Below are 15,631 nucleotides of genomic sequence, written 5' to 3'. Positions count from 1 at the left end.
TTCAGCCCTGAAGCACTGGAAAACCATTTTCTAAATTGCTTTCTTTACAGGCTTATTTTAATAAGAAAAAGAAAGCCCCACAGAATGTCTAGCATGTGGTTTGATTTTGATATATGTCACTGCCAGCCCACCCTGCTTCCTCTGTCCCACAAGAAATTTGAGACAGCATCTGGAAATGTACCTGGAAGTAGACTTCAGACCCATTTTATCATTTCCTTACTCTCCTGTGCTTTCCTGTTTTCTTACTTTCCATCTAGTTGGACATGAGCAAAACAATTTCTTACTGCACTTCTGAAATAGTCCAGAAGAATGAACAGTAAGGCATTGGCTAGATAACAATGGGAATCATCAAACCTGCATACCCATTACCAGACCCATAAGCTGAGCATGGAACCTTCCTTGGTGAGTCCTTTTTTTCTTTGTTGACTTCTAGTGTAATAAGAAGGACAATAAATATTGAAACAGTGTTTGGGTTGGGTTTTGGAGTAGGAAGGACCAGGATTTGTTCCTGGCAACCATTGCTTACTGATTGCATGACCTTGTGCAAACAATTTATCTACTATGTACTCAATCATTATTAATGTCTTTCCTGTTGATCATTACTAATGGTGACAGTGATGGTGATAGTGATTCTTACCACTCATGCAAAGTGTGAATTATATGTGTGGGGCTATACTGCCAGGCATCATATTGTGCCTTGGACCACAATTTCATATTCTTGGACAGAGAAGTTGACATGTAAATTAAAGGAAGTGTATAGTAATTTCTTAAACAGATGCAGAAATTAATATTATTTAGTGTGATATAGCTACAGTATTTCCAACCAAATAACTACTTTCAAAATTCAGGGCTAGGTGAATTGGTAAAAGATTCATTAACAGTGAAGCTAGAGGGTTTGGAGGTGTAGTTCAGTAGTAGAGTGCATACTTGGTATGTGCAAAGTCCTGGGTTCCATTCCCAGTAGCAACCAAAGTGAAGTTAAGCTATCTTATACTGTAATATTTATTAATTCTTCATTCACAAGTTATACATAGGACAAAAATAACAGCAAAATTAAAAATCACCGAATTCTATAAATGCCACAATAGTTATAAACTATATGTATGATGTTTACATTTGCATTATATGCATGCAGACAGGAAATAAAGGAAGGAAAGAACATATTGTGAATTTCCATGTTCATACGAGTGCTGAGTATTAGTATTTTTACCTTATATACTGGACTCAGAATAAAACATTTGCAAAGATGTATTTTATACATATATTAACAAGTAGGTTGTTTACTTCAATGGCATCAGTATATTTTAGTGAGTATTTGGGAATATAAGAAGGGAAGAATATACATTAATATACATTATGTAAAAATATGTCATCTCTGTTCTATGTAGAATAATTCTGGGGCAGTGGAAAAGTCCTCACAATTTCTGCAGAATTCCAAATAATTGTTCTTTTCTTGTACTCTGTTGAGGACTTCTGTGTTCACACTAGCCATACATGTGACCTGGGTCTCTTTTACTTTCTTGAAGTTCCAGGAGGAGATGACAGTGGATTTGCAGGGAGGGACACTGAAGCAAGAGTTAAAAGATCTCCTGGGCCCACTGCCTGTTCCACCTAGGGTGAGTCCTTCTCCTGCCTTCAGTCATACAGTGTTCCCTGAGCTCTTGTCCCTTTTCTCAACTCCAGTAGCTGAGGTGGTGGAGAGGTCACAGTAATTATTTTACCAGATCTAGAACATTTTGGATGCTCTGGTGACTTCTGTAGAGTCACCTTGATATAAGGAGGAGGAAGACCTGACTTATCAGAGACTCTTCAGAGATCTGGCTCTGGTGCCATGGGCAGGACTTATGAGGGCCTGTAACTAGTTGCCTAGTCTCTCTAATTAGTCTGCTTTCCTCAGTTGGTATTCTGAAGAGTGGAAGTGTTTTCTCTTAGTGAAAAGTAAGAACACAAGGGACCAAACATAGGCACTGCTTATTTGGGAAACCAGTATTCATATTGCCATTGCCCTAGTCACCTTACTTCATCAGAGTGACAATTATAACTTTTTAATAGAGACAAACCTGGCATGGCAGAAGAATAGTGAATTGCCTTCACCTGTTTGGACTCAGTAGCACAGGAAGTAGAGAGGTCAGAGTAACCACTGGTCTAGGTCCTGGTCGTTGTGGAAGTATTGGTGACCTCTGTAGAATAACCTTACTAAAGCATAGAGGAAGGCCTCAATGGTGTTGTTAGATACTCCTCAGTGAAGCTGAATCAGGTGCCGTGTCAAGTCTCATGGGGGTGTGTTAAAAAGGTTGGAGGGAGGTTAGCCTGAGTGGAATGGAGAGTGGGCCTCCCAGGAGGACAAACAAGGCTCTGAAATAATGCACTGGGTCCTCCATTGTGTATTATCTTGTAAGTGAAAAGATAAAAGCTTCAAGATAAAGTAACTAAGTGTCCCCAGAGGTGTTATTCATATCATTATTTAGAATATGGTGAAAATGTATACCCCCATATCCCAGGATATATATTTCCCCTTCATTTATTGATTCATGCACACACACACAGCTAGTTTCTGCCCTGTAAAGTGATGAATGCCTGCATGACCAACTCTTTCCAATGGCCTCATCAATAAATTCCCTCTACCATTGCCCTTTATAATTGCCAGAACTTGCCTTGAACTTACAACCTTCATGCTTCAGTCTCCCACATCCTGGGCATTATAGGTCAGCACTACTGTGCTTTCCTTAATGTGGCATTTAAAGGCTTTTTTGTTTTAGGTATATGCTTGAAAAGCATTAGTTTGGAATTTTACTTCAATAGGCAGCCTGAAAGTGTTGTTCTTTTAATTGCTTTTATATCCTTTTACATTTTTATATGGTTAATATATTTGTTAATTTGTTCTCAATACTGTTGTATTGTTCATACACACATAAATAAAATATGAAATTGCACTGTACTTTAGTAAGTCATCTATTTTATTTAGTGATGGCATGTATTGAACCCAGGGCCTCATGCATTCTCAGCCTGTGATGTATCACTGAGGTATAACCCAGTCCCAGTTTTTTATTTTGTTTGCTCTCTGCTTGTATGAGGTATTAAGACAGGATTTTTCATTTTTAGTAATTACTTTTATTTTACTTTTTTTTAGATTTTTGAGACACTTATTACTTCTGTTTGGTGATGGCGTCTTGCTAAGTTGCTTAGGGCCTTGCTAAGTTCTGAGTTTGGCCTAAAATTTGCAGACCTCCTTTCTTGGTCTCCCGAGTAACTGTGATTACAGGCTTTTGCCACCAAGCCCAGCAGAGCTGAAGATTTTAACTTTGAGGAATTCCAAGTTGTTAAGTTTTTCAAATGTGGATAAAGTTTGTGGAGTAACTGTGATTACAGGCTTTTGCCACGAAGCCCAGCAGAGCTGAAGATTTTAACTTTGAGGAATTCCAAGTTGTTAAGTTTTTCAAATGTGGATAAAGTTTGTGGAGTAACTGTGATTACAGGCTTTTGCCACGAAGCCCAGCAGAGCTGAAGATTTTAACTTTGAGGAATTCCAAGTTGTTAAGTTTTTCAAATGTGGATAAAGTTTGTGGTGTCTCAGCTAAGAAATCCCCATCTGATCCACACTCATAAGGAATTTCCTTTGTGTTTTTTGCTAGAAGTTTATAGATTTAGTTTTTATGTTCAGATCATTCATTTGAGTTGATTTTTGCATGTGGTATGATATTTGGATCACAGTTTATACTTGTGCATGTGGATATCCACTTGTCCCAGCACCCTTTGTTGAAAAGATCATCCTTTCACTACTAAGTTGCATTTGCATCACTGTGAAAAATCAGTTATAAAATCACACCTACAGGCATGGGTGTATTCTCTTTTCTGTTCCTTTGATAAACTTGTCTAACTTTATTTTAAAAACCTGCTGTCTTGATTACTGTAAGTATATAAAAAGTTTTGAAATCAGGTAGCATTGTTCTCTGCTATTTCTTTTTCAAAGTTTGCCTTCAGAGTCTCTAGGTTCTTTGTATTTCCATATGACTTTTATAATAGCCTTCCAGTTTTTTAAGAATTTTCCATCTAGTTTGATATGAGAAGTAGTTTTCTTACTGAGCTTAGATAAGCCGGTTCCCTTTAGGCATCTGGTCTAACACAGAAGGGTAATCAATACAGGACTAGTGGATAGGGACATGGACTAGATTAATTATTTTTAGCTAAAAACGAGTCTTAAGAATATGAATTTCACATGATATATATATATATATACAACATATGCAGTATATGTGTATATAGAGAATATATGGCAAGAAAAGAACAAATGTGATACTTCAAAAATTAATGGAGCTGAGTGCAGTGGAACATGCCTCCAATGCCAATGACTTGGAAGGCTAAGGCAGGAGGATTGTGTGTTCAAAGCCAGCCTCACCAACTTGCGAGGCCCAAAGCAAACTAGTGAGACCCTATCTCCAAATAAAATATTTTTAAAAAGGGCTGGAGATGTGGCTCAGTGGTTAAACACTCCTGGGTTCAATCCCTCATACCAAAAAAAAGTAATGGTAGGGAGGTTTACTGATCAATTAGATATATATTTCTGCTCTTTCCTATGTTTTCTTTAAAATTTCCAAATTAGCATGATAATTTTTAAAACCAGAATTAACGCTCATAAAACAGCAGTTGTTATAAGATATTTTAGATGTACACAAAATCATAGAATGTATATTACAGATTTCTATATATTCATAATAGGAAATAAAACATCATGTATACAGTTGAAACTCATTTGAAGTCTTTTCTGATTTCACTAGCCACCTTCATACACAGGGGAAGAAAATCACAGCAAGTATTTGGGTTTTTCATTTTTAATACATTCTTTATAATTCTATTGTTTATGTTGATATTACTTCATGAAAAATGGTCTTTTGTTTTAATTGGCTCTTTTTAGTTATACATGATAAAATGTCTTATTTTGTTGTAGGTCTTATACATAGAAGCCTAAGAAACTGATGGAAATGACAAAGGAAGAAACATGAGAATAAATACATATTCATATTTCCATAGTATGACCTGTATCCTGTATGTATGCATATGTGAGAGAGAGAGAGAGAGAGAGAGAGAGAGAGAGAGAGAGAGAGAGAGAGAGAGAGAGAGAGAGTGTATGTGTGTGTGTATGTAATGGGTACATGTATTTCCCTATACACACATATGCCTCCTTATGTATGTATTCTTATTTAGAGCTTCTAACTATCAGACAGGCATAGTGGCACAGAACTCTATTCCCAGTGACTTGGGAGCTCAAGGCAGGAGGATTGCAAGTGTGAGGCCACCCTCAGCAACTTAGAGACTTTTATCAACTGATCATGACCCTGTTTCAGAATAAAACTAAAATGACTAGGGATGTAGCTCAGTGGTAAAGCAGCCTGGGTTCATTCTCTAATACTAAATAAATAAGTAAATAAAATGAACACTCCCATTTGCTCAATTTGTATGTTGTAGGGAGCAGTAACACAATCTGGATTTTTCAGTCACATTTTTAAAAGAGTTGATCACATTTAATTAGAATTAGCTAATTTATTATTGCAGTGCTAGGGATTTAACCCAGGGCTACTGACCCATATAAGACATGTAATGCCTCTTTGAATCAGCAATTCAAAATAACACAATATTATCATGGTTCCCCCCATTAAACTGGTAGATTTTAAAATATTGATAGTAATCTTTGTTGTTTGGAGATTTAGATGAATATGTTCTGTCACACCGTGGAAGTGCTCTACTAACATCATGTCTCTTAACATTTACCTCAGGGATATTTCTGATCTAAAGCTGAATATCTTCTGTGAGAAAGACAAATTTCCTGCTATTCCTTTATATTATTATAAAACAAATAGGTCTCTATTATACCTACAAATAGGTAACAAAAAAGAGAAAAACCCAATTTTCTGCCATACTAAAAATCCAAATAAAATCATTGTCAATGTTATCATTTGCAATATGTTCTTTTTGAAATTTTGTTGTGCTGATATTTATACATTTATGCATCTATGCATGCCTTCATAGAATTGGGCACAAAAGATAAAATCTCATTCTCCATTTACCTTTGTAATCTGCTCATTTCCTAACAACAGACTGCAAAGGTCATTGTTTATGGATAAATATCAGACTATACCATAGGAATAGTAGAAACACTAAGGTCTAATATAGTTTTTTTGTTATTCCATATAAATTATTATTTTATTAATAGTAAAAGCATGTATACAGATACAAAAATAAAAATATTATTAGTTATTTAATATTACTGAAAGAATCTTGCTCAAAAGATAACTTTAAAAGCCTCTTCTAAACCATAAATATTTTAAAAATTTATTAGTATCATTTTTTGAGTCATTGTACACAAATGGGATACAACTTTCACTTCTCTGTAGAGTCACACCGTTTATGTATTCATACATGTACATAGGGTAATGATGTTTGTCTCATTCCATTATCTTTCCTGCCCCCCACCCCTCATTTCCCTTTACACAATCTAAAGTTCCTCAATTCTTCACTTACCCCCTCCTCCCATTATGTATCATCATCCACTTATCAGAGAAATCATTCGGCCTTTGGTTTTTTGGGATTAGCTTATTATTCTTAGCATGATATTCTCCAACTCTATCCATTTACCTGAAATGCCATACTTGAAAAAGAAACAAATTGGCTAGAATACATTTTGTGTGAAGTGTTTTTAGATATTGAGGTATTTGATGTTCACAGCACTCTTATGATATGAATACTATTGCAAATTTCCATTTTATGCATTAGTAACAGAGGGACAGAGAACAAGCACGTTGCCCAAGACTACACATTTATGCAGTAGAACAACTTGGATGAGTACCTGCTACATGATGGCCTGCTACATGATGTCTCTTAACATTTACCTCAGGGATATTTCTGATCTAAAGCTGAATATCTTCTGTGAAAGAGAAGATATTTCGCAGAGCCTGCGAAACTGTCAAAGATGTGTTGTTTAGTGAAGGAAGTAGTCTGCATAAGCATGCATATTTAGAAGATCATTATAAGCATTATGCCAAAGAGTATGTTTTTACACAAAACCTGGACCTAAAGACAAAAAGGTGGATTGTGACCTTGATGAGAGCATGTTCATTGCAATCCTAGGGGCAGAAGTCAAGTGCAGTGGATGAGGAGTCATTGGGAAGTAGAGAATTTTATCAGGGATTTTACAAAGCACTTTTTGGAACTTGGAAGGGAGATAGAAGGAGGAGGAGAAAAGAGGAAAGGGGAGCTACAGAGATGAGATGGGAGAGGAACAGAGCAGAGGACAGAGGGAACAGAGGAGAGAGGGCATTAGGATGAAATGTTGTTTCTGCATGATGGATGAGGGCTTCCAAAGAGAGATTCCTTAAAATTCTAAGTCCTTCAAGGTTCACCAAACTTCAAAGTTAATGTGAAGAAGGCAGCTGATCTCAGACTTTTTTTTAGTGCTGTGATTTAGAATTTAATTTATAGAGGTATGCTTTATTATTTTTATTTATTTTTGGTACTGGGGATTGAACCCAGGGGTGTTTAGCCACTGAGCCACATCCCTGACCCTTTTGTATATTTTATTTACAGATGGGGTCTCACTAAGTTGCTTTAGGGACTTGCTAAGTTGCTAAGGCTATCTTTAAACTTGCAATCCTCCTGCCTTAGCCTCCCAAGCTGCTGGGATTACAAGCATGTGTCACCACACCTGGCTTCATTTTTTTAATGGTTCTTTTTAGTTATACATGATGGTAGAATTCGTTCTGAAATGATTATACAACCAAGAAATATATCGTATTCTAATTCAGACCTCAGTACCCCTCCTTCCCATTCTTTTTCCACACCCTTTGCTGCCTACCCTCTATTAATCTTTGTCATTTACCCATAGATATTATTTTAAAAAATTAATTTCTTATTTAATCCTTGTATTCACCCATGTATTCATCTTCCTTTTCACTCTCCTTATTTACACTTTAGAGTTAATTAGATGCCTCTAATGATCTATTATGTGTTTATTATATGTATATGTATATACCTACATACATGTGTGTGTATATATTTTCAGTACTGGGGATTGCACCCAGGGGTGCTCTACCACTGAGTCATATGTCTAGCCATTTTTATATTTAATTATTTTTTTTAGTGCTGGGGATTGAACCCAGGTCCTTGTGCTTACAAGGCAAGCACTCTACCAACTGAGCTCTCTCCCAGCCCCATTTATTTTAATTTTGAGGCAGAGTCTAACTTCTGAGGCTAGCTTCAGAATTGAGGTCCTCCTTTCTCAGCCTCCCAAATTGCTGGGACTACAGGCACGTGCCACCACACCAGCTCTATTATTTGTATTGAACCCATTATATATTTAGTTATTATCTAATAAAAGAAGACTGTATGGTAGATATGGTGTATACAGGAAGGGTAGGATGAACGCTTTCTTTTTGCAGTATTTCCACATTTCATAACAATGTATTATTTCACTGGTGTCCTCCAAAGTTGAACAGTGAACTTTTGTTTGTTTTGATTTTTATTACCAGTGACATCATTGACTAATAGATGCTTATATGTTTGATGTGTTTTAATCCATTATGTTCATTCATTTTTTTTCATTTGATAATGAAATATTTGTCCAGTAGGAACCCTTTCAGCTTGGTCACCTAGTCTTTTTGACAGAATCTCTAGTGTGATAGTTTGGTCCAGACTCATCTGGTATAATCTCAACCCACTTCTTATACCTTTACAAATTTGTTGTTAGAGGATGAGAAATGAGTAAAGAAGGAAAAGGTCTTGCTGAGAAGCCCATTGTACCTCTGGTTGTTATGATCACTACCCAGTTGTACCAATGCCATTGGTCTCTGAGCCACTGTCTCCTTCCAGATTTGGGACTCTGTGGTCCACTGTCTAGTGAAGGAGATGTGGAACCATCTAGTGTGGTGTCCTTGTCAAAGTATCCTGGACCTACTTTTCATGTAAAGGTAGGGCAAGTGTCTCATCCACAAGATTATGGAACCCTCAGTAATCAAAACCACTTAGTAATAGTGATTCCCATGTCTTTCTCAGATTGATGTTGAAATATGCAGCTGATTGGACGGTCTTCCTTCAACTTGAGATTGTAATATGACCATGTATTCTTTCATGGTCACTATGTTTTCTCCATCAGTACTACATATTTAACCCAGGGGTGCCTTAGCATTGATCCATATCCACAGCCATTTTTATTTATTTTTATTTTATTTTGAGACAGGTTTTCACTAAGTTGCTTAGGGCCTAACTAAGTTATTGAGGCTGGCCTGGAACTTATAATTTTCCTGTCTGAGCCTCCCAAGTTGCTGGGATTACAGATGTTTGCCACCCTGCCAAGGTCTATGATGAATTTTTAAAGAAGCCAGGATGTTATCAAGTGTTAGTTAAAATGTAAAGGAAAAGAATTCAGTATTTTCAAAAATAATACCAATTTTTCATAATATTTCATTCCTTCTGGGATAAGGAATTGAACCCATGAGAACTCTACCACTGAACTACATCCCCAGACCTTTTTATATTATTTATTTTTATTTTGAAGCAGGGTATTGTGAAATTGCTGAGGCTGGATTGAACTTGCCATCCTCCTGCTGAGTACATGGAATTACAGGTCTGTGTCAGTATGTCTAGAAATATTTCATAGTTTTGATGCTGCTATACATGACATTATTTTTAAGTACAGTTCCTAATTATGATACTGTCAATGAACAGTCAGCATCCAAGTGTTTAATTCTACTTATGAGGAATGTGGATGGTTGAAAGTGTAGGCTAGTAGAGCATAGAAAAGGTATGTGATGCTTAACAGGTTTTGCCAGTATTTCCAGGTCTGCTTATAGAAGTCATTGGTAATATATTGCAATTAGTGGGGAAAAAGTCCTTGAAACAACTTTGTAATTCATCTTAAGAAAAATCACACTAAAAGCACATTGCTCAATAACTTTCATATTTATGCATACATTTAGAAGTGAATCTGTTGTAATGTGTGGTTTTAATTCTTTATCTCTGGGTAAATCCATCTTAGTGAGTTCCTGTGTGGGGAGATAAGAGGAGACGGCATGTATGCATGTGGATGTGTGTTTATGAGTCCATGTGTATCTGTATATGTCCATGAAGTTGCTAGGAATGTTTGTTTTCAATGATACTTGAGGTGAAGTATATGGCCCTCTTGGTTCTATTCACATCCTAGCACACATTAGGTACAAGACTGGAGTGGTTTTTGTTGGCTTGTACCCATCTTTGCTTGGTCAGCATGGTTACCATGGTGACTCAGGGACTGCTGTGGCATTTGGTACACACTGAACATCCATCTCTGATACTTACCTGGATTATTTATTTATTATTCTGGTGGCTGTCAAGTATTATATTTATGGAATTATTAGTTGATATTTGAGTGTAGTGCTTTCTCATCCCCCATACTTATTCATGTACTTATTTGTCAGTGGGTTGAGAATTTACCATTTTTCTCAAAGCATTACCCTCTCTTACTATCCTTATATGTTTTAATATTCAATTTTTCCCAGAGTTATCCAGCGAAGGCCCTTTAAGTTGACCTCAGTGTTGATTGACATCTCTCTCAAATTTCTTGAGTATGTATTTTGCTCTCTGAACCTGACCATCTCTCCATCTGTAGAAAGGAATACTGATGCCCACCTCACAACACTGCTTTGAGGATTGGAAAAGAGAAAATCTGAAAATAATCCACAGTGTGTGGCATCTAGCAGGCCCTTAAGAAATGTGAGTTCTCCCTTCCACCTTTGCCTTCTTCTTTGTATCAGTGTGCTGCCTTTGACATCAGCAATAATTACATGACTGCAAAGAGGATATTTGGACATGTAAACAGAACAGTAAACAGATTAGGTGACTTTTCCATTGTGTGTGTCTTTGTCACTACTGTGTGTGTGTGTGTGTGTGTGTGTGTGTGTGTTGTGCGATGGAACTGGGAAGAGGAAAAGCATCATTGTGCAGCTTTCAGTTGACTGGACAGGCAGGCTCTCACCACCCCATCCCGTGTTTCATGTGATTTCCATTCTTGTACTTTCCTCCTTATTCCATGTGCTTTCTTTCCCCTTTCTCTCTGTTCTAGTGTAACATCAGAGAAGAGTGTGAATATTGTACACCAGAACCAGGAGCTCGTAGAGAAGAACCAAGTTTGGTATGGAATTTGTTGGATGGGTTACTGAAACGAGTGATGAGGACATAGGGACACAGAGGTATGTCACTTCCCTTCCACCATCCTTGTCTATTCAACACTATAACAATTCCCATCATTCTTGGACATGAGGAATACTCTGGAGTTGAGTTGTGATCCTTGTTAGAATGTAACCTGAAGTCTCAGGTGGATGGAAGAACCAGGACACTGTCTAGTAGCTACCTTAACAGGAATACTGCAGGTATTCCAGAGGACTGCATGGTAGGGACTAAATTGATGAAACTTAAGCTTGGCTTGCTGGTGCATGCCTCTAATCCTAGCTGCCTGCGAGATGGAGGCAGGAGGATCGCAAGTTTAAGACCAGCCTGGGCACCTTAATGAAACCCTCATATCAAAATAAAAATAAAGAGGTTGTGGGTATAGTTAAGTGGTAGTGTCACAGGAGAAGACATGTCTCTGAAGACATGTCCAAGGAGTTTCCATAAGAATGGGAATCTTGACTCAGGACTAGCAGGATTCTTAACCTATGTGACTGAAAAAATTTCAGCACATGCATGGACAGAGGTTTATTTATAAACGTAAATACATAATCAAGGGAGAATGTGGGTCATCTCCAGAGGGAGAAATAGGCAAACTTTGGTTTGAGGTGTTAATATTTATAGATGGACATTTCCTAGGTTCTGGCCTAGCAGTTGAGCCAGGCAGGAGCTGAGATGGCAAAAACAGACCTGATTGTAAAATGAAGTTACAAGAACTTTATGTTAAAAACAAACACACAAACACCTGGGGAAAGGGTCAGTTCTCCTCCCCTTCTATCAGTCTTTCTTCAGGAAACATAATTTGCCATAGTCCCTACCTTTTGGATTGTAAATCACTGTCTCTAAGAGCCTGACTTTACCCTTTAGAAATGTAAACACCCCTGTGTGAAGCTTTCAAACACAAGACTAGAGATTTATGGCAGACCTATGAAAAGAGCCAGTTTCTCTTATTTTTTTTTCTTCTGTAAACTGCTTCCCACTTGAAACCCCATGCAGAGCCTTCAATCACGTAGATCAGAAATTTTATTGCACCACATAGCCTATAAATGTTTTGAGAAACTGTAGATTGGGGCTCAGATTTTGGAGTTTGTTCTTCTCTGGGTCCGACAACATGAATAAAGTTTGGAATTCTCTTGTTCAAGTGTCACTTGCTGCTTTCCAATCAGTCTTTGGAATAAGGAAGTACCTCCAAAGACCAAGAGATTCCAGGATCATGATCGAGTGCCATTCTCCCTGGAACACTCCTGTACTTGGACCTGGCTTCCCCAAGGCTTTAAGAATTCTCTGACCCTATTCAGGGAGGCACGAGGCAGGTATCTAACTGACTTTCTTGGGGACCATCTGAATTCCTACCATATGTAGATGACCTCTTGTCCAGCCCCAATCTAGAGACCTGCTGGGCAGGAACTGAAGCCCTACAAACCCTCTTTTCAGGGGGCCTGTAACAGAGTCTCCTGGAAGAAGGCCCAAACCTGCCAACAATAAGTAAAATATCTTGGGTTCCTCATTACAGCAGGCCATCAGTCCTCAGGACCTGAAGAAAAACAAGCCATCTGTTATCCTCAGGCCCAACACCAGAAGAGAAATATGATAGTTCTTAGAGTGACTGGATTTTTGTCAGATCTGGATCCCCCAGCACTCAGTGCTGGCTAAGCCACTTAATGAAGCTACCAAAGGTTGGAAAATGACTCCTTATGCTGGGGAACTGAATAGGAACATGATTTCCAGGCGATTAAGATGCAGTTAACCTTGGCACCAGCTCTTAGACTGCCTGATGTAACAAGGGCATTCAACCTCTTTGTAGCAGAGAAAAACAGGACTGCCCTTGGGGTCCTCACCCAAGAGTTTGGACCCTGGCAGCAGCCAGTGGCTTATTTATCAAAATAAACAGACCTGGTTGTGATGGGATGGTCCCCATGCCTAAGAGCTCTAGCAGCCACCATGATCTTAGTCCAGGAGGCTGACAAGCTGATGCTTGGAGAGAACATCAATGTTAAATTTCCATATGCTGTAATTTCCCTGATGGACAGCAAGGGACACTGATGACTGGCCAGCAACTGGATGGCCACTGCCAAGGGCTGTTATGTGCAAACACCCATGTAAAATTGGAAACTGGGCACACCCTAAACCCTGCATCCTTCCTGCCAGCTGAACCAGGTCCTCCCACATCTCAACTGTGAAGACCTGACATATAAAGTTTATTCCAGTTGGCCTGACCTGGACTGAATGGCCAGCACCTCCAGAATCCAGATCTCACCCTGTTCATGGATAGGAGTAGCTTCATAAAATGGCCACAGATGCATTAACCTCAGCGTGATGTGGTGGAAGCAGGAATGCTGCCTCAGGGGTGGTCAGTCCAACAGGCAGAGTTATGGGCCCTGATCAGGGCCTTAGAATATGCCTCTAACCAGTTAGTCGACATTTATACTGACCTAAAATATGCTTTTGCCACTTTGCATGTACATGGGACCATATATAAGGAAAGAAGACTTCTGTCAGGGGTTAAGAAATAAAACAAAAAGAAGAAATACTCAGATTCATAGAGGCAGTCTGGAAACCAGCACAGGTGCCAGTGATGTACTGCTGTGGGCACCAGAAATAGACCAACCAGGTGAGATGAGGAAATAGAATGGCCAATCATGTGGTCAAAGAAGCTACTCAATATCATCCCTAAGGCAGTCCAGGCCACCCAAATACTGCTGGCCCCAAGCCTCCTGGACTACCCTAATTATACCAAAGAACAACAGAAATGGGCCTCCATAGAAGGACAAAACATCCAAGGGATGGTGGATACCGCCAGACCACTGGGTTTTCATCTTGCAAGGTCTGGGTTATTAGGTGGTACATCAATATCATGAAATGGGTCACCTAGGAAAAACTAAATTGGACGTTTTACTTAGCAGGTACTACTACATAGCCATACTTCCTACTGTATGCAACCAAGTCAATCAGAGGTGTGTGACTTGTGCCAAAAATAATGCTGACCAGCAGGCAGCTCAGCCTCCAGGGGTCCAGGCCATTGGAAATTTACCTTTTGAAGACACAGAGGTTGACTTCATGGAAGTCAGACCAAATAGAGGATACCAATACCTGTTGATAATGCTGTGCACCTACTCAGGATAGGTGGAGGCCATACCCACCTGGACAAAATGGGCCTGAGAAGTGACTAAAGCTCTGTTAAAAGAAATCATCCCCAGCTATGGCTTGCTCCTGTGCATCGGGTCAGATAACGGACCTGCCTTAGTCTGTGGAGTCATCCAGAGCCTCAGCTGAATATTGGGAATCAAATGGAAGTTGCACGCTGTCTACAGACCACAGGGTTCAGGGAAAGTCGAATGTATGAACCCTAAAGACCACCCTAGCTAAATTCTGTCAAGAAACAGGGGTATCATCTGTAGATCTCCTCCCTATGGTTCTCCTCCAGGTCTACTGCACACCTTGAAGCATAGGCTTTTCCCCACTTGAGACCTTGTTTGGACAATCCCCATCAGAGAGGTGAGATTAGTATGTCCCAGCAGCTCCAGGCTCTAGGAATAACCCTTTACCAGATATCTTGAAGTATCCAGGAGAGGGCCTCCCTCTCACTTGGGAAACAATTACAACCACATTAGCCCAGAGACTCTGTATGGATTAAAAACTGGGAAAAGCCACTTCAGCCTACCTGGGGGGGGGGAACCCCATATTGTCATATTAACCTCTACCACTGCTATTAAATTTACAGGATTAGGCCCATGGATACACCACTCTCAAGTTAAAAAGGCAGCTGCTACTGAGAAATCCCCTACATGGATATGTGAGGCCAAACTTGGAAACTCACTCTGACACTCTGGAGGCTGCCTTGTTACAGCTCTGCCCCAGCTTCCCCAGACACCAACCTGTCTACTAACAACACCTGAGGAAATGACAGCCCTGTTCCAGTCACCTGGAGGCTGACTGGACAACATACAGCAGAAGCATAAGGAATTCAATGGGGGACAAATGAGGGCAGTGGTCACAATGTCACCCTGCTGCACTGAGACTAATGACATTAATTGCCTTGCTGTTTTCCATAGGTCTGACCGCAACATCCCCAAATGACTGGAATCAAATACAGAGGGTTGCTTTAGCCATATTTTACTTAAGTTTGATAAGCCTATTAGGGAGAATCTGCTGCTTCGTATAATAACTTGTGTCTTATTAAGTTCTGGGACAATGGGTCACAGCCCTTTTTTTTTTCTACTTTGTTCCTGTCAACGATAGCCTTTTCCCTCCTGGAACAGTCAGTTTGATGCGTATGCCAAAGCAGGCCCTCATAGTTTCTGCCTCCATGATAGAAAAACCTATGCAATAGCAACAACATGCCCTATCTACTATGTTGCACTTCCTCCTGAGGAATATGTTCTCCCACCTGTTCCTATTCCCCAGGTTCTGCTTCCTCACACAAAGGAGATGACAGCCTTTG

General features: G+C 39.2%; 1 long non-coding RNA gene across 1 annotated transcript; it reads left to right on the top strand.

Moving 5' to 3' along the window:
• Positions 1-9,335: 9,335 nt before the first annotated feature.
• On the top strand, positions 9,336-15,310 carry LOC306652893. The gene is made up of 3 exons (XR_013761571.1): positions 9,336-10,737; positions 11,087-11,213; positions 14,912-15,310. It is a non-coding gene; the product is annotated as an uncharacterized lncRNA (long non-coding RNA).
• Positions 15,311-15,631: the final 321 nt, after the last annotated feature.

The sequence above is a fragment of the Sciurus vulgaris genome (genome assembly GCF_902686455.1).
Source record: "Sciurus vulgaris genome assembly, contig: HiC_scaffold_647_arrow_ctg1, whole genome shotgun sequence".
Classification (NCBI taxonomy): Eukaryota; Metazoa; Chordata; class Mammalia; order Rodentia; family Sciuridae; genus Sciurus; species Sciurus vulgaris.
The sequence above is the reverse complement of the archived record's forward strand: the minus strand, read 5'-3'. Positions and strand labels throughout refer to the sequence as shown.